Source organism: Nannospalax galili, unplaced genomic scaffold, assembly GCF_000622305.1.
Source record: "Nannospalax galili isolate Female #2095 unplaced genomic scaffold, S.galili_v1.0 scaffold231, whole genome shotgun sequence".
Lineage (NCBI taxonomy): Eukaryota > Metazoa > Chordata > Mammalia > Rodentia > Spalacidae > Nannospalax > Nannospalax galili.
The window spans coordinates 2,294,568-2,295,038 of NW_008330120.1; positions in this window are offsets into that span (position 1 = coordinate 2,294,568).

Here is a 471-nt window from a genome sequence, read left to right on the forward strand (position 1 = left end):
TGCTGCTAGATGAGGAACAGCTGATCTTCCTAAAACAAAGACCTCTAGATAGGCTGACTAGATTCACCAGATGGACAAGTAGTAGGGAACGGCTGGGGGTGCCGACAACACAGCAGACAGTAGCAGGGATATCGGAGTATAAGGGCTCTAGTGGGGGGAGGGAGGCTATGGGAGGGTGCTATCTGGAAAGTGGGTGCATATTTGAATAAGATGGTTTGGGATGTTCTGTGTGATATGCACACACAAATCAACAAATTTTTAAAAATGAATTATATTTGAAGAGGAAACATAAAAACTTATGTCACGTTAATTAGTAGAGGTGATAAACATTACCACTGAAATCTACCCGATGACTTTATAGACATACACAGGTGCCAAGGATCCGAGTGTAACCGATTATGACTAGTAATAATCAGATATATATAGATTAGAGATGCATGCACCAACATCTCAGTGTTATTAGCAAAAACA